We start from the raw sequence: 24,558 nt of genomic DNA on the forward strand, positions 1-24,558 counted from the left end.
TCTGAGCTTTAAACTGGATCTGAAGGTCTGCACCTCTGTGATACATAAACTCCTATTCACATCCACACCTCAGTGTTTTCCAGGGTTGTCACACATGTGGCAGCAAAAAATGAGAATCTGGGCATTCAGTGCTGCTGCCAGAATTAATTTGTGGTGCCCAGTGTGAACTGTTGTGTGTCATGACCTTGTATTTATGCTAAAAATGTTATTGCAATAGAATAGTGTCTTAATTAGCTGGGTCCAGTTTCATGTGGAAGCATCAAATTTGCAAATCAAGCAGTTTGTTGTTAATTGCTGCATTTTAACATCTCCTATAATAAAAGATATTGTCTGTCTCTGCATAATTCAAAACATTAAAAATGCTGAAATAGAATGTCTGCAGTATCTGCCAGCATTAGGAGTTTTGGGTAGGTGCTAAAATAAAAAAAAATAAAATAAAATAAATCCTGAGCTTCCCTCAAATTAACACACAAGAATTTTATTGTTGGAGATGCTATTTCTTAACTAAGAGGTACATACTTAAAACAAATTTTCTTTGAATAGGTCTTGTGACATCCTGCTTTCCTAATTTTCTTGCCTTTTTCCAGCAAAAAACTTTTTAATGTATCCAGTAGCTTGCAATGTTTAATTAATTTGCATTCTCTTGCTTTTTAAAGACAAACTACGCGGTCAATTTTGACTAAAAACTCTTCATTTAAAAAGTTAGCATTGGCAAAATCAAACACCAGCAGCTCTGTAATTCCAGTGTCATTATTTGCACTGGGAGCCTTCTTCCTCTCCCAAATGAGAGAGAGAGAGCTCTCCTACACAAAAATCAAACACTGCAACCTACAGCAAGTGCATGTGAATTAGAAAGTGGAAAAGATCCAAGATTAGTTTCACACAAAAGTGAACCCAATTAGGCTGTTTCATTTCTTAGTGAAGGGTAACTCAGAGAAGTTAAGCATCATAGCAAATTTTCAATTAAGTACAAGAGTTACTTTTCTATTGTAACAGTCACTTTTGGTACTTGGCTGTTATAATTAGTGACACACCTGGCATTTTAAAGACTGGCATGAATAATGTAAAGTCCTTTATTTCAGCCTTCCTGGTGTGATACTTGGCTTTTAGTCTTAAAGACTGCAGGAGACCAGGTTTTGTTAGTGCTTCATCTGCAAAACAGCCCTGCTCATTTTGAAGAGCAAATGTGCAGCTACACTAAGGGTCAGATCCTAATTTGGGATGTGCACAGACTTAGTGCCCTTCACCTCCTGGGCCACCCTCAGGGGTTTCCAGCCTGACAAGGGGAGTTTCCCCAAGCCAGGCTTCAGCTGTGTGGGTCAGTGTCACCCAAAAACCCTCCTCACCTCACCCTCACACACCTGTGAAAACATGCTGCTCATATCCATGTGCTTTTGGGCAGGAGCAGCCCAAACCAGTATAAACCAAATTTAAACTGGTTTTCTGGTAGCCAAAAAGCAGCTTGGACTGGGATGAATTAGGTTTCACACTGATTTAAAACCTGCACAGCTGCTGAGCATAAATGAGGCTGGAATCAGGTTGGGGGTCTGTGGTGCTCCATTCCCAAACCTTCTACAAGACAATGATTTCTTCACAGGAATGTCCCAGTGATAGGAAGGGCTGTCCTGGCAGCATGAGGTTTGAAAAGCAGCTCAAAGTGCATTCAGCAGGCAAATACTGAAGCCAGGCAGTCAGCCAGATTGGTTCATCCTTCACTAAACAGAAAACCACGTTTCCCATAATATTTGTGTGAAAGTATTAACCAAGCTCAATGAATTACCTTGAAAATCAATCTACCTTTTCATCTATTCATTCTTGGTTTCCAAAAATTGCATTTAATGCTGGGTTTTGGGACAAGGAATTGCAGCAATATCTCTGGATATATCTGGCCATATCTGAAATTTTGTTGGAGATCAAAACCTAGAAGAGAGCAGGAGGGAAGGGGCTGGGGGGGCACAGCTGGGCTCAGGCTCAGCCCAGCTCCCCATGAGCTGGGGCAGCTTCTGCTCCTGTGGTAAAGACTCCTGGCAATCAAAGAGCACAAATGCAGAATGAATTTGCCTAATTGCATCCTTGCTTATGCACAAGTGGTGCATAATAGATATTTACAAATCAGACTGCTTGTCAGATATCAACACAATTTTATGTGTGGAAGATGGAGCTGTGCTAATTTTGTTTTATACTCCAAAATGAGAATGAGCAAAATGAAATGAGGTTCAGCACTGACTCTGAGCAAACCTTTCCACTGCAGTTTGCTATAGAAAAAAGAAGTACAAGTAACCCTATTTGTTTGGCCTTCATGGATGTGATGTGAAATAGGATTTTTTATAAGTTGAAGCTTGTGGTGCTGAGTAAAGATGTGCTCTAACTCAAAGCAGGGCCATGAAGGGGATTTGGTCATGGAAGCTTTTTGGACTGTGCTAGCTGGGGAGTTAGCAAACTTTAAATCTTCAGGTTTAGCCCTGGATCTGCTATTTACATGATTATTTCACTGGAAGTATTTTTAAAAATAAAAATATGTTTTTGCAACACTCGGTGTTCCTTACAGGGTCGAAGGGAGGAAGGGTGGAAAAGCAAGATTCAAACTATTGATTCTTGTAAGAGTTGTTTCAGTTTCACTCCACGTATGAAATTGGACATTTAACTTAATAATGGATCTGGATGTGCTGCTTTGTTCACAGCCTTAATTTGGTGTTTGTGGGGGGCTTTTGACAGAGGTAGTCAAATCTGGAGGAAGGTGGAAAAGAACCCAAGCCAAACACACAGAGAAAACAAATCAGCAATAAAATGTGACCTACTGATTTTAACTATTTCCTTGCCCTGGAGCTGCTTGGGGAGCCTGGCACCTTTCTCCATGCTGGAGCAATCAGGGTGTATTTGCAGGAGTGCTGCAGCAGCACTCTGCAGCTGTGTTACACACAGGCTGTGCTGAAATACAGGACAGGCACATTTCTGACACTCACATCATTCCTCTCCTCTCTGCTCACACCCAGGTTTTTTCCCCTTTTCTACTCATCCCATCCCTTCAAATTTTAGTGACCCCATATCAGGCAATTTTTGCTCAGGAGATAAATTCTTTTGAAGGCATGAGAGAGCCTTGCTGCTGTGTGCTGCCCTTTCCCTGCTCCAGTGTGGGAATTCTCCCCTGCAAGAGGAGCTGCAGGGGCAGAGTGGGGTCCAGGGTTTAATCCAGTGACTCAGGGCATTGTGATCTAAAAGCCTTTTCTCCAGAGGGGAAGAATGTCTCAAAAGTTTAATACTTTGTAGAGATAAACTGTTCCTTTTAAAGTCATTGTTGTCTTGTTCTGATACATCATCTCGGAAGAAATAATTCAAAGAGCTTTTATGTCCCTCTCTGTGCTGCCTGCCAGTGAATATTTGAAGCAGGCTGTGTGCTGTAATCCCAAATTCAGAGAGGGGACTTTGCTGAGGTTAGAGCTCACATCTCACTTTCTTTCCCCACCTACTTTGGTCTTGTGTTTTCTCTTCCTTTTGTTTTCTTTTCTTTCCTTAGATTATCCTAAGGTTGTAGGAGGTCAGAGCAAACACAAAGTGCCTTTTTGAGAGAAATAGAGTTATTTGGTAAGGGATGATGTAAAGTTACAGAATTAGTTCTGTGGGGAGCTTGAAGTGCTGCTTCCAGCTCCTCCCTTCCCACCCAGAGGGAATGTCAGAAAGGGCCCAGCATCAACCCTTCCTGGAATATTGTACTGAAAAAAAAAAAAAAAAAAAAAAAAAAAAAAAAAAAAAAAATAAAATAAAATAAAATACAAATAGGAATGAAAGCAAAGAATTTCCAATCACCTATAAAAAAATTCAACAATCTCAGGTCTGTTGCAATATTTAGCAGCAGCAGTGCAGCTGTACCATAGGAGAAATATCTGAACAGAGCTACCTGAAGTAAAGGAGAAATTCCTTTCACAAATAAAACCAAATTAAAACATGTTAATCTTTACTAAGTACTCTTATTTTTGTCCTGAAGGGAAATTGCCTTGAAACACTCAGCTGTTGACAGTCCTGAAAAGATTTTAAATATAAATATATATATTTAAAGATCAAAGTCTTGTACTACTGTACTACAGAAACCAGCTGAAGGAATGTATGTTGAACCAGCTAAACAAAACCACAGTGATTTAAAAGGTAGGAGGCTCATAATGGCACCCTTCAGATTCATGCAATCCAAATTTCATGTTTGCCTTTCTTCTTTTATATCAATATTTTCTTTGATTATTGCTGCCTTCAAATCTTGCAGCCACTGGAATCAATGACAGCTATTAGCAGGAAGGGAATAAAAAAGCTGGGTTGGGAGGACCCCAGCTTTATTTTGTGTAGTTGAAAATAATAATTAGAAATTTAGAAAACAGCCTTTCTAAAAGAAAGAAGCACTGGAGGGTGGTTTTGCCACACTCCTACATAGCTCAATATTTTTATGCATTCTTGTCTCTTCCTTTTTTTAATAAATCTTCCTTGGGTAAGTGAAATAAATTAATTCCATGAACACCCTCCATGTAATACACCTTCATAAAGACAAGGGATTTTTCATAAGGAGTAGAGGTATCTTTTTAAAGTTTTGGAACCTCTTCATGTAGGAAACTGAGACAATCCTGATGAATCAGGTCAATGTTTCAGCTGCATGTTTGAAAGCAGTGCATATATATTTAATATGTCCTAATATTTGATCTTTTGCATATCTGCCTTAGCTGGATTATGTGATAAAACTCTCCTTTGATGCCTGGTTCCAGCAGAGCTCACACTGCTGGGTGTTGAGATCAGGTTAATAATGCAAACAGCTTTTGGGAGTCACACCTAAAAGTAACTTGGGATGTTTAGAGGATGGGCCTGCCCTCCTCTCTGAAGCTTTATGTTCTCTGGAATGAGGAGTTGATTGTATTTGAGGCTTGTTCCAAACCTGTGGGCACTGCTGAAGGCTCAAGGAAGAATCCAACCTGGATTTTTCCCAGGCTGTTGGCTTTCTCGGCTCCAGCTCAGATCTTTCCCAGGCTGGGGACTTTTCTCAGAGACAAACAAGAGAAGGAAGAATGAATAACACAGATTAACACTTCATGGTGTTTTGCACAAAGCATGTTTTCAAAGAGGTGTCGCCTTCTTGGACCAATGAGTCTTTTCTACTTTGTTTTTCACAATCTCCCTTATATAAATGCCATGGCTTTTTAATAAATCATTCCTTCTTGCTGCTTGGTAGGGGAGTCATGTTTCTATGTTCTTTTGCCACTTCCCAGCCCCACAGAGACAGCACAGAGCTTTGTCATGCAAAAAGAAGATTGTGTCCCCAAGGATAACAAACTTTTCCAGAGTTGTGTGGTTCAAAAGGATGCTGGGTGCTTGTTTCCCCACTGTCAAGCAGCATGGAGAGTGGAAGGAAGCATTCTTGCAGCTTTTCCTATGCTCTTCAAAGAGAAAATACACAGTATAAACACAAGTATATATTTCTGCTGGGTGATGTTATTTGGAGATGATTTCTTGCTGGCAAGAAATGGAATTGTTCAGTTCTCTAGGGACAGACACATTTCACTTTGTTGATTATGTACCTGCTCTTCCTGTGTGCCAAACTGACCCAAGCAGTGGCAGGACATCCTAAAAAACCAAATTCCTCTTGAACCTGGACCTGTATTTGGTTGGATCTAGCTGTATCTCTTTGCTCAAACAAATAATTCAAACCAGCACCTCCCCTGGCCCTTTGATTTGGGAACTTCCTGGGCAAGTGGTGCTGGTCAGAAGGAATAAATTGCACAAATCCAGCTCCTCATGTAACACCTCCAAGCACCCAGGCAGCATCACAGGAGGCCAGGCAGGCTGCTGAATTGAATTGGATCTGGTCCTTCTGCTGCTCTCACTCACATAATCAATCCCCAAGGGAGTGTGTGCATCTGCCAATATCTGTGCTGCAAAACACCCATACAGCTGTGTTAAAAGCAGAACTCCCTTTCATTACAAGTTACAATTTTTCTTGGTTACCAGCAGGTTTTTGCTGAAACTTGAAAATAAGACTCAAATTGCCAATGTGGGCCCTGCTGCTTCATCTTGTTCTCTTTCCAGATTTTTCCTTGAATATCAGCTGAGTATTACAAGGCTGGCATTGTAAATATTTCCTTTATTCCCATGTAAACAGCTTTGAAAGAAAAAATATGAGACAGTAAGAATTAATAGGAAGGCAGTATCATGTGTTAATTCCACTTTACTTTTAGCTGTTCTATTGAAAAAGCAATGAGCTTTTTATTTTTGTGACAAGGCCTGTGACTTGGCAGCATAATTAGTGCAAAATAGACTGCCTGGACAAGCTTGATTTAACAGGATCTAACTCCAGGAGGTAGGAATGTTGCACTGTGCAGAATCTAGTTTTAAGAGTTTTTGGAGAAGACTGAAGCTGAAAAATTTCCATAAGTGATGGGTGAATCACAGGGTAATACCAAGTTTTCATTGTCTAAGAATTTTAAAGGCACAAAAATACCAAATCCCCTTTCCTTGTTCTTTTGCTTTGCCTGTGGTTTGCACAGTTGTGACTTTACAGCTGCCCTGGATACTCTGAGATCTTTAGAGCCTGAGTTCACTCTGAACTTCAACTTTGAATTGAATCTGTGTTACTTCTCACAGGAAAGGAAAAAGCAAATGCATAATTCTCAGCCATGGCTTTGGGAAATGCCACCTGGGCAAGAATGAAGATTAAGTATTAACCTTCCAACAATTAAATGCACTATTTCTCTGGACATACAGGTGACCCTCCTGCAATCAGTCCATCCAGCAGGCAATGTCTCTGCTTAATTATCCCATTTCTACCTTTGAGCTTTCCCAGTCACCCCCACAGTAACAAATCCAGTTCCTTCCTAAAGCTCCATGTGCAACAATTGGACAGGTGGTTCCTAAATACTTTGCTGCTGATAATGGAAGTAAAAGAAGGCATTTTAAAAGCAGTGAATGCTTGTTTTCCTTGCTGTGTGCTCCTTCTTTTTGTCTAGGCATGCCCTGCTCCAGTGGATTACTCCTGACTCCCTGTCCCCACTGCCTGATACTTCTCTGGGGGGAGTGAAATGCCTTTATCCCCAATTTTGGAATAGCCACCTCCAGCTCAGCTGAGGGTGCTGCTGCTGCCAGAGCTCACCCTGACTCCAGCAGCAGCTCAAAATTCCATGGGCTCGGCAGCCAGGGCAGGGGTGATTCTGCTGGGACAGAGGAGTAGAAGAGGAAAGGGCCATGAAGGAGCAGCTTAATAACTCTACCACTGAATGTGGCTGCACTTTTCACATGTGTTTGACTTCCTGGTCACTGTGGTATAAAGACACCTGAGCTGGCTCTGATTGAGCTGCCTTCTTTATGTCCTAAATCCCAGCTGCAATAGAGCTCTCTTAGCATGGCAGAACACCCAATTTGAGCTAATGCTGCTGCATTGCCTCCCTTTCTGGGGCTGGCTCATTTCCAGCCAGCTCAAAGCCTCCTAAATGCTGTTTGGCACAACACAGGTAAAGCTAAATAATCTGTGCAAGGTAGGTACAGAGTCCAAGTCCAGTCAGCCACAGATAATTCTGTTTCTGAGCTATCCCTCTGATCACCAGAGCCTCCAATACAGTATTTTATATTTAAGGCAGGTAAATTGTTGTGTGCAGCCATTGCACTACTTGCTTTCTTGTCAAATCTTATGGAGGTTACTGATCTGAGCAGAAGGGAAAGATCTCAGATAGGAAATCCTGGAGGTGGAAGGAAAGATTTTTCTTAGTGAAGTCATTTCAGTTTAGCTGGATATTATTCTTTTTTTCCTTTTTATTTTCTGTGTTGATTTGTCCCAGCCTCATTTCTTGGTAGTGGGGAGAGCACACAGGGGGAGGAGTTGCTCAAATCTTTGGAGCCAAGATTCCTCTGCAGACCATGGTATAACAAACTGTCTCCTCATGATGTATAAAATTCTCTCATGCTGGAGTGGGTGATGCCAGAGAAAGCTGAGATCCAGTGGGAGACCTGTATGGAGAGAGAGGGACCTTGCTCCCAAACTAGAGCATCCTATACCCAAAGGACTACACCCATGGACAAGTGACCCACAGCAGTTTTGGGGTGACTTTGGTGTTTTAGAGGCTTATTTTACTACTCATTATGCTCCTCTAGCTCTGTTAATAATAAATTTACTTCATACCTTTAAATTTGAACCTGTTTTGCCCTTAGAGTGTTTTTTCTCCCAGTCCTTAACTCATGAGCCCTTTGTTAATTTTTTCCCTCTCCCCAGCTGTATCAGGAGAGGGAAAGCAAACAACTTCCATTGGTGCCTGGTGTTTGGCCAATATCAACTATGACATTTTCTTACTTTTTTTGTCTCTCCCCTCCTCTATTCCCAATCCACTCACCAGATGTTGAAAGCATTCCTTGTTGTTCCTTCACTGGTTTGAAACCTCAGGTATTGAGTTCTTCTCTAAGCTGTAAATCTGGGAAGCCTCTCTGGAAATAGCAGCTACAATGTGCTAACAATGACTGCATCACACAGTGCCCAAGATGAAAAGGAGATCATTTCCTTGATCTCACTTCAGAAGACTGGTGTGTCTCTTGGCAGAACTCATCTGGATGTTGCTCTCTGTAATTAAGGAGTGTATCATCACACACACAGGAAGGTCTCCAAAAAGCTGGATTCAACTTGCACAGACACCTCAATTTTGGCATTGCCTGGCATTCAAAAACTCGACTGGCAGTTTCAATAGTGCTTCCCCTTAAAAAGGATTTATAAGGAGTTTCCCAGCAGAATTTATTTTCCTGTGTAACTTTCAGCTGCCATTAAGCAGTGTGTTAATTCTTGGTCACACAAAGCATCAGCAGGGCTGGACACATTTGTCACATGTGTTGCTGACAGGCTAACCATGGCTGTAGGCTGTCATCCCATGATTGGATCCAGGTTCATTTCAGACAGGCACTTAGCTGTCTATTTAACAGATGGTGAATATCAGAAGTCAAGAAACTCAGTTTCTATTTTTTATGCTGGTTTACCCAAATTTTTTTGTTCTTTTTATTTTTTAGAGGGTTATGAAAAATTACTTTCACAGTTTAAGACCAGGAGTTATGAACTTCTTTCATTAAAAGACACTCTTCTCAAATCTGGAAGAGCTATTTTCATCTTTCCACTTCTATGTCTTCCTACTTTGCATATCCATCTGAAATGTTCATGATTATTTGTGCAATCAGCCCCCTTCCTTCTTCAAGTAATTAATTAGAACAGTCCTCATTATTTTCTTCTGGAAGAACAAAACCAGCTTTGAGTAGGTAGGAACCAAGGAATAATTAAATACCAGATCAAGACCTTCTTCTGCACTCCAGTCATACCATGTTCACACATTTACAATGTACACAGCAGTTCTTTTAAAAGTAATACAGAAATAAATCAATGTGGAAGCACATATTTTTTCAGTAGCAATATCTAGGATTTAAAATTTAAAATATGGCTGCAACACTCTCTCTATTGCCTTATATCAGAGAGATTTTTCTGTTCTGTGCAGAAGATGCTTCTTTTAATTTGGTATGTGCAGTTCTGTCTTGATGCCTCATGGTGACTAGAGCCAATATCACACTAATGATTCCCAGAGAAATGGGAAAATGCAGTGTGACTGCAGGAGAAACATTGTGATGGAAATGCATTCAGTAGCTTTGTGCTGCATTTAATCTGAGTCCCTGAATGGAGGTTTCTTCATCTCTCCTGGTTAGTTGGTGCAGGGATAAGGGGAAGGTTTGAGCTAGATCAGGACAACATGGAAAGGGCAGTGAGACATAGGAAGTGTCAGGCTGAAATCCACAATTTAACTTATTATTTTTAGTCAGGGCTCTCAAAATTGTAGCACATGAACAGCACAGAAAAATAATTTTGAACACAAAGCCCACTGTGTCCTATGAATAGCTCAGTCTGAGGTAATGCAGCATCTCCCACGTCATCCCCTCTTATCATCTGTAATCAATGTTATACTTAATGCAGCATGACTTGGCAAGTGATTAAGTACCTGGTGGGGACATAAACAATGTAAAACTTTATTTGCATTTACATTAATGATTTTATAATGAGAGTTTTATTATATTAATGGAGACTGCTGAGAGAAGAAGGGGAAAACAAAGCTGGAACTCCCCTAATGTCTTTCTTTAATAGAGCACCCTCTGCTAGCACCTTGTTGACAGAGCTGCTTATTTGCATAAAGGAAAATATGGGCATTTGGAACTATTAATTATGGAATGGTTAATGCACTTGGTGCTAATTATTACATTAATTGAGTTATTTTAAGAGGAGGGTTATGGAAAATTTATTTATACAATAATTCAGAGAGGAGAGAAAAGCTTTTAAAATAGCTGCACTTGCATCTTAATTGGTGCCATATCTCAGTATCAAAATATATAAACATCTGTGAGAGCAGCTTATCTTTAGAGAGATGTATCCAGGATTACCAGGAAGAGCTGCTATCCCTGCTCTGTTTCAGTGAATTATGAAGATTTTTATCCAGAGCAGAAACGTGGCAAAGGTTGAGCTGTTGCCTGTAGAGTCCAAGCACTGCTGAACCTCCAGAGAAAATGAACCAGCCCTGGATGTGATTTCTGAAAAGCAACATCAGCTGCTTCGTGCCACTTCCAGATGTTACCTGAAGAAAAAATTTAAAAACAAAACAGAAAAACCCTGACCAAAACCCCTTCAATTATTGGGATGGACTTGAAGCAAATTTTGTCCAATAATAATGATAATGTAAGAAGTGAAGAAGTATTTCCATGTGATCCCTTTGATTTTTGCAGTGCAACTCTGAGGCTGCCTTCTTGTAAATACCTCTGCCAGAAGTCTGCATTATTTCCATGAAATAGCTTCCCCAAAACTCTTCTCAAAAGTAAGAGATCAAAAAGTCACCTTTCCCTAAAAGTCATCTTTCTTTCTGCTATGTCAGCTGTAACCCTGGCATGAATAATGGATGTATTAGTAAAAGAGACAACCCCTCTGAGAATGTAGTAATAGATTTGATTATTTAAGACAAAACCTACCAATGTTGTTTTCATTTTATTTAATAGCTTCACCTAAACTGTCTTGCTTTGATTTCCCTCCTCCTCCAATGCAGCAGCAAGTTGGTTCTCTGTGTTTTCTGCAAATGATTGGTTATAGCAATTAGTTTTCTTGGCAGACAACCCTGAAAGTCAGCTTGCTTTCAAGAGACCTAATTCCATTTCCTTGTACTCCAGCACAAATGATGTGACCTATATTAATTAGTATTGCTGGGAACAGAGCTGGGGAATTACAGATGCAGTCAGGCATTGTGGGACCATAAGGTTTCCCCAAAGATCCAGAGGTTTGTAGCACAAATGTCTTGACAGAAACCAGTAAAAAGATCAGAAATTCCTACAGGACCCCTATATTTTAAACAGCCAGTGCTCTGCAGTGAGTAAGGGGGGTGGTGCTGTTGAGAAAGGCATTTCAGAGAAGGAATGAGTGACTTTGGGTGGAATTGCAGGGATGGGCTGGCTCTTGGCCAGGATCTTCAATGGCAGACAGCAGGGACTGCAGCAGAGAGCCCAAAGCCCAAATTCTTTTGAGGTCTTTTCTCAACAGCGTAAATCTCCACTCAATACAGGGGACTCTGAAAGTTGTAGCTCAACTTCATCTATGACACCTATGATTTATAGCTGGGAATCCAGTATTCCCTGGGTGTGTCCTTCAAGGACTGCTAAAGTGAAGTCAAAGACAAGTTGAATTTAGAGGTGTTTTTATCAAGCTTTGGAAGGAAAAGACAGACCTTCACAATCCAACTGAATCTAAAAAAATTATTTTGTTGGCCTCAATGGATGGGAAGTTCCATTCTCAAGTTTACTTTGTAGTTTTTCACATATGAAACAAGGATTTTAGGCAATGAGAGGCATTTTTAAAGAAGTTAGTTACTGCATAGAATTGCTCTTAGACTAAGTAGAATTCTGGAAAGGCTTTATTAATTGTGAACTTGCAACACCCTTTAATTAGGCTTTGTATCAGACTGGTTCTTCAGTGGATTTCCTCCTTACAAGAACCTCATGTAGGAGATTTCCTGCAAAAGTTGCCTGAAACAGGTCACAGTCCAAAAGCAACTTCTAAGTTTAGTAAAGGTAAATATTTATGGTCCCAAAAAAGTATGTTGTCATTTCCCATCTACAGCTCTGTATAAACAGAGCATTTAAGTGGAAATGCAAATGTTCTTTCTCCTGCACTTCTGTGAACACCTGAAAAATATATAATAGCAAAGTGCTGGGGTTTTTTTCTTAAGGATTTCTTGAAATCAGTTTAAACTTCTCTAAAGATTCTAGCAGGAGACAGCTGAAAAGAAATGAAGAAGAGTTGTGCCAAGAAAATTACATTACTGTCATTGTTAATTTGCTTTAAATATCAGTGAAAAGAAGTAGTCTATTCTCTGTTAAAATTTCCCATTGGCTTACAACCAAGTGGTGAATATTATGTTTTATAGACTCTGACATGAAGATTCTGTTTAAATATTTATCTTTTGAACAGCTATGTTTACAGCTAAAACCTTCCCTCAACTTAAACTTCAGCAATAATGTGATATATTCCTCTTCTGAAGTTGTCTTGGGTGAACACATTAGCTGGTCTGGTTTTATGAAGTTCTGCAGATTATTTGCTCAAATGGAGGTCATTATTTCAAGGTCAAGGTGAAAGTGTGTAGTGGACCACATTCACCCTTGCTTGTGGATTTGGAGCCATTTGGATTTTACCATGAGGCACCATTCTATGCTGACAGCATTGTGTATAAATTTCACTGCTGGGTTTTGAATGAGCAGAAGAAATTGAGGCCTTATTGATGAAAACACATGGCTGTGCTTCTGGCTCAGAGAGAATTATCAATAAATTGGTTTTCTGGTTTTCTTCTCCTTAATATTTGTATTTCCCAAACTACAAAATATTTGTGAGTACCAAGAAAGAGTTTTACCAAATAAAAGGAGTGCTGTCTCTTCTGTGCCATGTAAAGGAAACATTGAAAAGTATCTATGTCATATAAAGGAGCTTTTAAATTTACTGTGTCTATGATTGTGGTTTGGGGAACATGCTGAAGCAGAGATAAATTTTGGTGGAGAGTCAGTTGGGCCCCATAAAGATGCCACTGGGAAGCCTGCAACTCTTGAGTACTAAACTTGTTAGTGTTAAAACATCAAGGGAAGATATAAATCTGCTTTAGGTGCTGCACCTACTCCCTGAGTTCATCTGCCACTGGATGCTGTGGTTACAGTGCCAGCCACAAGGAAATCTGCAAAGATTAAGAGGGATAATACTTGTTTTTAAAGGAATATTCCCAGCAGCCAGTTCAGAGGAAGGGATGCAGCACAGCCCTGGGAGCCCTGGCAGGATGGGAGATGCTCAGGGGCAGCAGGACAGGGATGGTTTGGGAAGACAGACCCCAGCTCTTTGCATTTCCAGACAATTCCAGATCCCCAGGAGCAGCTGGGGGATTGTGTTTAATGCCTTTACCTGGAACAATGAAATTAAAATGCCTTTTCTGATTAGGCTTCAAATACTTGCTTTTGCATGCAAAGGCATTTTTCCCAGCTCCCAGCTGAGAATGTTTAAGGCCAAATACCTGCAAGATTTCTTTGCTCCAGGTTTTTCATCTCCTCTGCTAGTGAAACAAATTGATTGATAGCAATTAGTCTTATTAATAGCACAAATGCTAGCCTTACACTGAATGGGTTCTGCAGGCTTTGACTGATTGAATTTGTGCCTTTCTAGGTTAATCAAATATTTCAAAGGAAGGTGATGGTGAATAGTAATTTCTTTGAGTCTATCAGTATTCTGAACAGCTGTTTCTAACTATGTAAATTCACTTGAGCTGATGTGCATGGTATTACATGAGATATTTATTGCCCAAGTAGGTCTCTTTTTTTTTTGGAAATGCAGTCTTCTTGCAATTAATAAAGCTCTTAGTAGGTGTTTTTGCAGGAAGCAATGTCCTTCACAGAGATACCAAAGTCAACTCACAAAGGAAATTTAAAGAGGAGGGAGATATGGAAGAAAAACCCCAGCCTGATGCTTGTAATTGCACTGAGTGATTTTTTGTGTGTGTGTGTATTTTTAATTTAGGTATTTCTGAATTTCAACCCAATAACTATAAACAGATTTTTCTAAAGGTATTATACTTCCTCTGATCTTAAAAATGCTCTTCCACAACATCTCTAAATCACAGAAGTATGTAAAAGCATATATCAAAATAAACAGTTTATTCAGTAACTCCTGAGATTAAAAAAAAATACATTTCCTAGATTAAAATGTGTGAAAGTGTTCCCTTCATAACATCTCAGAGGTATGACATTTTAAGGATTAAAAGGGTATCAAATATACACTTATAGTATAAGGGTACCTCATACCTTAGTATAAGGGTATTGCAAGAATCAAGGTAAAGTCATTTTTTATTAGAGATACATTTGTGTGGTGGTGCAGATGATTTTGTAGAGGAAAAGCTGCACCTTAGCTCAGCCCAGAGTTTAGAAGGCAGAATTCCACTTGACTAATAAATAATTCCCTAATTCCAAGTAGCATTTCCACTTTTGGTGGTCACCTTTCTGAAATGAGGTGGTACCATTAGTGATGCTCAGATTCTCTTTTCCATCCCAGCTTTAGCCAGGCCAGAGCTGTGACCTCAAAACCAGAATTGTCTGATCTTGTGCCCACTCTAGGGCTGGATGTGGGGCTGGTGAGGATATTTGGATCCCCTGTTTATATTCTGAGTTGAGAACCAGCAGATGGATCCCTCTTTATCTTTGAGGGGAAAATTCCAACCAGACAGGTGAGAAGAGAGCTGAGGGTTCTCTTCCCATTTAACAAGGATTGCACTGAAATTATATTTTTAACTTTTAATAAGTAAAAGTTAAGTAAGAATATAATTTTATTAATCTCATTCTACTTGCTTTGTTTTAACAAGCAATAAAAATTATAAATAATTAAAGAGCCAAACAAGCCATGTGCTGGTGGGTTATTAATGCAGGCCCAGGGCACATTGTAAGTCATGATCTTGAAGGCAAATTGACTTTAATCAAGGGGCTCACATTAATTAGTCATTCTAAGCCATTTTCCTTGCTATGGTACTATCATTTTTGCTGTTGAATTCTGCTTCATATGAACAAACTCTTTTATTTTGGGGACAAAAAAAAACCCCTAAGAAAAGTCTGCAATATCGATTTTCATTGAATTAAAAGTATTGAGGTTGAGGCTGTTAAAATCCCCAGGAACAGCACATGGCTTTTCAGCCTCAGTTCACAGAATTTCAGGTTTTTGGAGCCCCCCAGTCCATCTGGAGCATTTTCATGTCCATTGATGGGGGAAGTGTGGTAGAGGATTTCTGCCTGAACTTGTATAATCCAAGCAAAGGAGCCAGTTGTCTTTAAATGTACCTGAAGGGTTCATATTAATCTCTTTACTGCTCCTCTCAGTGTTGGTCCTCCCTGAATGGAATGGAAAGGAGCCTTGGGGGGTGAGTGGATCTGCTGTAAAACACAAAGCACATTTAAGCTCAGTGTTGAAAGTCTGTTTTTGGCTTGTCCTTGCACTGGGCCCTGAACTCCCTCCAGGCTGAGAAAACCAAACTGTTAAACCAAAATGCTGCCTCAGCCACAGGGAAATGTGCATGAAGACACATCATTTGATTTTTATATGTGTTGAAGTAGCAGTAAAGCATCACCTCTGAGCAGCTGGGCCCTCAGCAGTGTCTGTGCCTGGGCACAAGTGAGGTGGGTGGGTAACAAACTCCTGTGGAATATTATCCCTCCTTGCTGTGGGATGTGAGGCTCCCTGCTCATTTGGGTAGCTTGGATAGAGATCTTTGAAAAATCAGATTGGCAGTATGTTGATTTCATATTTATTTTCATTTTTTTCATTTTTAATTGATTTCATATTTTCTTTTCTATAGAATATTTTATTTATATTGTAGGCCAGTGGCCACTGTTTTTTCTGAGATACCTTCATTTATATATATATATATTTATATATATATGTATGCATCAAAGTGATGCAGCACAGATATTAATGTTCCTTGTAATCTCCCAGGTCACTGCTCTTATTTAATATTTTATTCTAATACACTTGAAGGGCATGACAGGGAACTGGACAGCTTAGCTTTCAGTATGGCAGCCTGATACAGCATTAATTTATTTGAAAAGAGAAGAAAAGAAGCATATGAAAAGACTTCAAATTCATTAAAACTTAACTGCCAGTGCAGCAACCAGGCTTTAATATAAATAATGGCTTTTAAAGGAGAAGCTGGGACATTTCCCACATTTTCTCTGGCTCTAAACTCTGCTGTCACTGTGGCTTGAAGGCACCATTGGTGCCACTGGGGCTTCTCCCTGCAGTGTTGGCAAGGGATGGTTTATATCCAAAAAAATGATGCTTTGCTTCTTTTTTTTTTTTTCTTCCTTATAAAACTGTGTCACAAATCTCACACCTTGAATTTTTTTTGAAGTCAGTTTAGCTACATTTGAGAACCTGAAGGGAAGCAAATGGGAGTGACTTTTAGGGAATCATGTTGGAGGGACTCGGTATTCACAACTGAGGTCTCAGTACCTGCAGAGGAACATCTGGCCACTTCATTAAGGTGCTCAACCAAGAATTTAGCTCTAAATTCACATAACATGCTTCATAATTTTGTTTAGACTCACAAGGTAATTTTGTGAGACTTTCCCCTTTCCCCTTTCTTTCCTCAGCATCCAGAGGCAGTCCAGGTTTTATTGTACCTAAGACTAAGTGGGGAGATGTTGGCACTAAGGGAATGTTACCTGTCTGAAGCAGCTATTACTGCTGAAACCTATTGCTGCTGTCAGGAGGGTGGAATAAACAAGACCTGGGGTCCAGCTAAAGAATCTCTTAAAGAAAGGTTAAAAGGCAAAGCATTTGGAGTTGTAGCTAAAACAAGAATAAGGCTCCTTCTGCACTGTGAAGTCACAGAGTTGTGATGCAGTACAGAGAAAAACCTTTCCTTCCTAGGAAAACACTAGGATTGCTTCACTCTAGCTGGCACCAGGTAGGATTTGGGAAGAGCAGAAACTATGGGATATTCTAAGTTAAAATGGGAGTAGCTCAAAATTAGTGGAGTCAGGATCTCACCAGCTGCATCCGAGGGCAGATCAAAGATAGTGCAGAGGAGAAAAATAATTTATCTGTCATGAAGCCAGACTGAAACTCAGTGAAGCAGCTCAGAGAGAACTAGAGCAGTGGATAATTATCCTGGAGCAAAGACATAAATGTAGGAATGCTGAGAAAAGTTTCCATGGGCTGTGATACCAATAAAGAATGAAAGTATTTAAGCAATATGTGATGACAGGCAGTGCATATCCAGAGAAATAGAGCATGCCTCAGGTAATGCTGTAAAGTGTCTTGACAGCAGGTTCACATTCAGATTGCTCCAAGTCCTATACCTTTATCTATCAATCTCTGAGTGATTTTAATCACCCAAAAAAAAGCACTGCCCAGAGTATCCTGTGAAGGAGCTTGAGACAAGTGATTAGAACAGAGAATCTGCCACTCTGCCTTCTGTGTTCTGCTTCTGTTGTCAGCCTAAAATGTACTTTCCTTTGCACATAAAAAATTGATTTCCTGGGGTGCACATGTTAGACTATTCCAACCAGCCAGCAGAAAAGGCCAGTATAATTTTGTTTCAGACTCTGCATAAGAGCAGAATGTATGTCATGGTTTCCATAGGCTAAGAATTATTTGAATGTTAGAGCTGCACCACAGTTTCCAAGTGCAGAATCAAGGAGGAGAAAAGGAGATATTATTTTGGGAGTATCAGGTTAAGTAAAATCTGATTCTTTATGAGAGAGTTTTTTGAAGTTATATTTATCCAAGAGAAAGAACATGGAAGACCATCTAGAAATAAAGCAGAAATGTGTTTAGAATCTAAGCTTCTTCTGCAGAATTTAACTCAGGCTGTGCCTGATCCATGGCCCTGGCTGCTCTGACAGCAGCTCTGACACACACTAACCAGTGTCCATCTCTCATTCCTCAGGAATTCCTTAGGAATAAGAACTTGACCAGCTCTGAGCTGTCTTTGAAGGCCTATAAACCAAAACTTCTTTTCCCCCACATCCTGAAATCTTCCCCTGTGCTGCTGCTTGCAGACATCTCACAGGTAGCCACAATGCCAATTGGAAAGCTGCCTCTCAGTGCTGAGCTGGTTTAATTGCTAAATGAAGATAAGCACCTGACAAAAGTGTTAGCACCATGACTCATAGCAGATGCACAGATGCTTATTCATTCAGAAGAGACAAGATTTGTAATTAGCTGTGGGTTTGACTGTGTGGGCTGCTCAAGCAAACGTCTGTCTCAGAATGGCTTTGCATAAAAATCAAGCCCTGCTCTTAACTGCTGAAAATCTTTGATGCAGTGAATTTAGCCAGGCTTCTGATGGATGTTTTGTCAGCTGGGGCTGCGTATTGCTTGACTACCATTTTGTGGCTGATTTGGGGTAAATGTTGGTTCACATGGACAAAGAGATTTCATTGGTATGTACAGCCAGTGCATCCTGACATGAGTAAAAGTAATTTTTGCATATGGATGGTTGCAAATATCCACCAAACCACAGTCAGGACCCTGCACTTTGAACTTGATGTTGGTGCTAAACAGTGATGCTCAAACCAATATTTAGGCAGATACTAAGCAAAGTATACAGAGTGAGGTTTAACTAAATATTAATTTGCAGTCTTTGCATGCAAAGTCCAGTATTCTGGGAAAATCTTACATGATTTCCAGAGTCTGATCTTCTCCATGCAACAACATTCAAAAGACAGCAATGAATCACATTTTTGTGACACTGCCTTTAGCAGAGGAGAAATGTTAGATCTGCTTTAAAAGAAAAAGGAAACTCATAACACATGGCTCCCTCAGAGCTCCCTCCACTTTACAGGAGTTGTCACAGCCTGGTGAACACTTAATAACAGACAAATTGATAAGTGAATTGCATAGATAGAGATCCTCTTATTGACATCCAAAAAAGCTTTAAAAAGCCTCCCTACTTTAGACTAATAAAAACATCAGTAGAGATACACAAGCACTGCAAAATGTATCTGAAATGGGGTGTGCTGGTCTACCTCACTTTTCTGAGTTTCCAAGGAATCTGCATCCTCACATGAATATTTTACAGCTGTTTTGACAACCAGTGCATAAATATACAGAATAAATACAGCTATCAGCTAAACAGTATCTCTAGACATTGTCATTCTCATTTAAGCTTGCTGATGATATACAAAATAATCACAGAAATATATTTAGTGCAAGTAATGCTTGTTGCTATGGTATATTAGAAGATTAAAAGCATAAATTCCCTCATGGGGGGAAAAGACTGTAACATGTAAATACTTCAAACAAGTGGGAAAAGCTGTCTCTGTTTGGCAGTGAAAATGCTTCCCCAGAAAGGTGTTTTCAGATGTCTGGTTGCACACACAGAGGCAGCTCCAGCTGCTGTGTCATCTCTAGAACTCACTCCTAGATGGTTTGTGCTCATTGCCACCTTCTAAATGTTACTGCAAGGCTACATTTTATTAATTACTTATTGTTTTATCAAGAATGCTCAGAAATTCTTACTTACCTGTTATTAATAAACCAATCCATACTACTACTGATTCTGACTCTTCCAAGTAATATCTCAGGTACAAACAATTACTCCCTAAAAATATATGAATGTGTTTAATTCTGAAAGGATTTTCTATAAAGTTGGGACTTTGAGCAGCACAGCAGCAGAAAACAGCTAGTGCATATAAATGTACTTTTCATCTTTTTGATTGTAAGGAAGCAAAGTGTTTGAGAAGGCTTCCAACAGCAAAGTAAGAAAAGGTGCATGGGATCCAAAGACCCCACATTTGTTCTGACCAGATAGAGTTGTTTTCAAACTGGCACATGAGAGCATGAATTAATGTATAATACCCAGGAGATCTGGGGGCACTGTTTGTCTCCAAAACATTATTAACATTGCTTTATTATAAGAAGTCTGGCTATGTTTTCCTAGTTATAACAAATGGTTGCTATAAAACAGGCCAAGTATATTCATATTATGCTCTAAACAGTTGAGAAATTTTATATAAGTTGTACTAAATGATTTGCTAATTTAAACCTACCAGCTTATTCTACAGCATTTACCCCAACAAGGCAAAGGCAACATGGATTTAGTCTCCATATGAGCAAATGCACCTGTATAGGAGAGGGGGAAATCTGGAGCTGCTTGCATGCCACTAAGAACATAAATCAGGCTTTCATGACTAATTGAAGATGACAAATCACCCTGACTTTTAGCTGGCTGTGGCACACAGAGACATTCCTCTGCATTACAGGAGGTGCAGGCTGTCACTTGCTCTGTGGCTGATTTTCCTCTGTGTGTCCTTTCCTGTGGTTTGTCTTGTTCCTCCTTGGGGGAAGCTGCTCTTCCCCATTTCCATGTGCTGATGGGGATAGGAATAGTGTGAGGCAGGGCTACAGAGGTTCATAGGATCTCTTCTGCACCTGGGACAACTCTTAAAATGGAGTGTGAGCTCAGGAAGCAGCTGCTTTTAAAAATTCTCTCCACCCTGAATGGAAAATATTTTCATTTCTATCTTTTTAATGCTTATTCCTGTGCTATTTATAAGAACTTGTTTTTCAACCTCAGTATTTTATTAGCCATAATTACTCCAAAATGAGCATCATTGCCTTTTACATGGGCTATATAATATATATACAACAGAACATACTGAGCTATTTTTGCAGTGGAGCTGTACCAGGGGTGAAGCTGATGTGGTGTTTGGAAATTTGAGATCACGAAACTGGGATTTTGCTCCCCTTGGTCTCATTTCCAGCACAATGGCCTGGATTTTCAGCATATCCACTAATATCCCTACCAGACATACAACATGATGAATAAGATATCCAGTGGTGGTTTTTTAATTGCCATATAGTATTAATAATTCATTTATAGAAAAAAAAGAAGTGATCTTCCTATTTAGATTTGGTAGAGGATCATGTGGTTGTGCCTTACTTTTATTTTTCATTATATTTCATGTTTTAAACTCTTATAAAGCACTTAAGCTCAGTGCTTATGATGAAAATACCTGTATATGAGTCATATATTATTTTTATCATAGAGGTCTTTACATGAGAAAAGACCTTTAAGATCAAGTCAAACTATTTACCCAGCCCTGCCAGATCCACCACTAAACCATACCCTTCAACCCCACATCTACACATTTTTAAATAACCCCAAGGTTGTTGACTCCACTAAGCTTTTTAAAGCCAAAGAACATTTCCTGCCCATAAAATGAATAAGGAATATTATTTAAATTTCACACATGGCTCTGGAAGTCTTAGCAGTACATTGAGAGGAGAGCAAAGTGTTTGTGTACCCAGGGCATCAGCCCTGCTCCAGCCCCAGGGCCACCCACTGCCTGTGCTCCTCCCAGCCCTGACCTCCCTGATTTCTGCTCCCTGGAGACACCAAGGAGAAAGTGGTTGTTGCAGCAAAATTTCACCTTTAACCTCATATTTGCATTTTTACAGCAAGTTGTCATTGATTTCCACTGATTAAGTGAAAAGCATTGAAGCCCGATAAAGGTTTGGGAGGAAAAATAAATTAAGTAGTTTTAGAATGAGGGTCAAGTGAGGGAGGTTGAACAAGTAGGTATTGGGGTTTTTTGTTTGTTTGTTTGTTTTTTTTTTAGTATGATGCAAGGTACACAATGCTCACAGTTATCCCACAGCTGGCAGGCTCAGAGCATCCCCTTCCCTGGAACACCTGGCTGTGGCCAAGAAGAGCCAAGAGCACTACCCAGCCCTGTGTCTGATTTGCTCTAGCAGTTTCTAGAGCTGCAGGTGAGAATTTTGCACCTATTTTGCCAATATTCAGCAGGCAGTTGATGTAGGTGTAAAATCATCTTCTGAAATGGAATTTTTAGATCTTAAGCATCTTACTGTAATTACTGTGCAATCTTCTGACAGAAGGATTTTTTAAAAAAATAATAGAACTACTGGATGCATTTGGGGGCACTAATATAATAGCATGAGGTTGATATTAAATGCACAAACATATTAGTAAACTGAAAGCTTTAATTCTTCAGTTGGATAGCACAATCTGTTATCCTAAATTAAATTTCCAAAGGAGTATTTTTTTCAGATATTACATACTTCATAGCTGACAGGGACACTATCTAATTAGCTATTTATATGCAAGGCATACCAGGGGATAATTAGAAACATGGATTATGCAAAGGCAATCAGACTGGCAGAGGGCAAAGGAAGCTAACATATTAAATCAAATTTGTATATATGCTTATATAGTTTATCATGTGTCATTTGGGCTGTATTACCTTAATGCTTCATTTAATATGTTGTTACACATATTACTGTAATCCACTAATTTGTAAATTAAACATGGGCTTTCCTAAAACCAGTATCTATTGGCCCAAGGAGTCAGATTAGCCTGCAGAAAAAGGCTTAATTAAGGTACATATGTACCCTGCCCCTTGGGAGGTGCCCTGTGCATCTCAATTTGCATTTGTCACTGGTCACACAGAGGATTTGGAGGTTCCTGCCTCTTCTCTCCCACTCAATATTTAAAAAGTGATGGTGAAATGAGGGGGTCACTGCCTCTGGGCCAGGCAAAGAGAGGGAGAATGGGAAAATGTTCTTTTCTTGAGTCAGGAAGAGGAGAAAAACAACATGTCTGAGTTCCAGCAGGTGAGGAAAGATGTGTGTTTGCTGTGTAAAGATGTTCACAGGTACCTCCTATGGCTAATGGGAGTGGGAGGTCCTGAACCAGCTGGGTCCCTCTGTGATGGTTTGGTGTTTGGTCAGTGTAGCAGAAAGTTTAAAGAGCTTGTCCAGCCAGGTGGTGACCACACAAAGGACAGGTGGGAAATCTTTGACATCTGCAAATAAGTTTTCCTCACTTTGTGGCCACCTTAGTCAAACAAATGTTTCTTTAAAAGAGTTGTTCAGGCTGTTAGGTCTACTGCAAATATGCACTTTCTGATGTGTCATGGTTTTGGTGCCAGGCAGGCAAATGAACTCATAAATTCAGGCAACAACAGCCAAGGTCTATTGATGGGCACCCCTTTTATAGGGGCTTCCCAAATTCCTGCTGGAAGATCTGATTGGCTGGGATCTTAGCCCCGCCCAGCCTGCTGACCAATCAGATGTCTGCATTTGGGATGAATGGGATTGGCTGGGGGCCCTGATGGAGTTCCAATCTAACCTGCAATTATCTTACCCAGGACTCATTTATTTCCATTCTCTAATAAACCAGGCTGGTCCAGCTGAGGTCTGTTATGGCCAATCCATTTTACAGACCAGCTCTGGTTGTCACACTGATGCAAATCAATGCAAGTTTTTCTAAACTTCTGAAAATTTGACAAATTTAATCGTTTCAGTTGGCGAGACAACAGCAGAACCACAAACAGCTTCTGAAATCTAGATGATGCTCCTACTGCTGGGTTAAAAGACTGTGTCTAATCTGCTTTTACAATGTTTATTAAGCATTCAGAAGTTGTCTCTTCAGTTTATGGTGAAAGGAGGTTAAATTTTTATAAGGTCTAAAAGCAGGAAAATCATGTAACAAAAGCAAAGGATGACAAGAGATATAATTAATTGTGTCTACAGCACAGATGAGACTGTGATTTTTTATCTGGGAGGAAAGAAGTATCTGTATTGTTCTTTGTCCTGAATGATAATTAAGGTAAACAGTGAAAGAAAATGCATTTTAGGTTGATTCAGTCCATTTCTTCAGAGGAATTCCTGCTGTTTTCTTTCATTTTCTTCTGATAATTTGGGGCTAAGAACTTAGGGAACTTAGGGATCATTAGGATCTTGAGTAGCAGATTTTTTTTCTCAGTAAAACTGATGTGATCATGGAGGAGTGTAGATGACATTGAAATTGCATTTGAAAAACTCCTCAAATAAAGTATTTTCTTCCTTACATCTGAATGGTTCTAATCTATAGTGACTTCTATATTCAATGTGAATTTGGGTGAGGGACAGCACAAGTTTCCCTTTACAACCTGAAATTCCTCTGCTGGTGCTCATCCTCCAGCAGATTTCTCATGGGAATGGGTGGTGTGCTGCTTCTGACACAGTGAGCTTCCAAATCATCACAAACTCTCCTTTTATTCATGTTCTAGTCCTAACTTAAATAATATTACTGGCATATGAATGTTGGCATAGCTGAATGCTGAATTTACCTCCTGGACTTTTGTATGTTTTTAATATTTATGTGTTGGTCTTTTCTAGAAGAATATTTGTCATCTTAACTGGATTTCTGGAGGGGAATCAATGGATCATTAGTTTTAATTATAATATATCAATGTCAACTGGTACAATTTCTATCTAATTAAATTAATGCAGTGATATACAGTTCTGCCATCACTAAATTCTTCATGATAACTATAAATACCCAAACCTCTTTTCTTTACGTAATTCCCAGATTGATTTATCCAGTACAGTCCAATCAAACAGACACCATTTAAAAAGTGATTTCATGTTAATTCTGGATGAGGTGCAGCTGTACTGGCCCATCCAGCTCTGAGATGGGAACACCTGGCATGGCAAGGAATATATAAATGATGTAT

The sequence above is a fragment of the Erithacus rubecula genome (genome assembly GCF_903797595.1).
Source record: "Erithacus rubecula genome assembly, chromosome: 20".
Classification (NCBI taxonomy): domain Eukaryota; kingdom Metazoa; phylum Chordata; class Aves; order Passeriformes; family Muscicapidae; genus Erithacus; species Erithacus rubecula.